Raw genomic sequence first — 709 nt, 5'->3', positions numbered from 1 at the left:
CTCCAGGGATGGACGGGGATCCACAGCCTCTCTGGGCAGCTGTTCCAGCACCTCACCACTCTCACAGCAAACAACTTCCCCCTGACATCCAACCTCAATCTGCCCTCCCCCAGCTTCAAACCATTCCCCTCGTCCTGCTGTTATCTCCCCTTTCCAAGAGCTGACTCCCCTCCTGTCTGTAGGCTCCCTTCAGGAACTGAAAGGCTGCAATGAGGTCACCCCGCAGCCTTCTTTTCTCCAGGCTGAACAAGCCCAGCTCCCTCAGCCTGTCAAGGTTAGCCTGTCAGTTTAGACGTTATTTCCATTGATGACAATGGAGCAATGGGTAGCCCTGTGAAAAGGGAAAGCTTTTGGATCTAGAGCACAGGGTTGGATGCTAGGAAAAACATCTCCAAAAGAGTGGTGATGCATTGGAACAGCCTGGGGAGAGGGAAGTCACCATCCCTGGAGGGACCCAAGATCCACAGAGATGATGTGGCACTGAGGGATGTGGGCAGTGGGCAATATTGCTGGTAAGGGGACAATTGGACTGGATGATCTTGCAGGCCATGAAGATGATCAGAGGATGGAGCACCTCCACCTCTGGAGGCTGTGCAGCCTGGAAAAGAAAAGGTTCTGGAGAGACATTACAGCCTTTCCAGGACCTGAAGGGCCTACAGAAAAGCTGGGAAGGGACTTTTTGTAAGAACATGATGCAACAGGACAAGGG

Source organism: Meleagris gallopavo, chromosome 16 (assembly GCF_000146605.3).
Source record: "Meleagris gallopavo isolate NT-WF06-2002-E0010 breed Aviagen turkey brand Nicholas breeding stock chromosome 16, Turkey_5.1, whole genome shotgun sequence".
NCBI classification, from domain to species: Eukaryota; Metazoa; Chordata; class Aves; order Galliformes; family Phasianidae; genus Meleagris; species Meleagris gallopavo.
The sequence above is the reverse complement of the archived record's forward strand: the minus strand, read 5'-3'. Positions refer to the sequence as shown.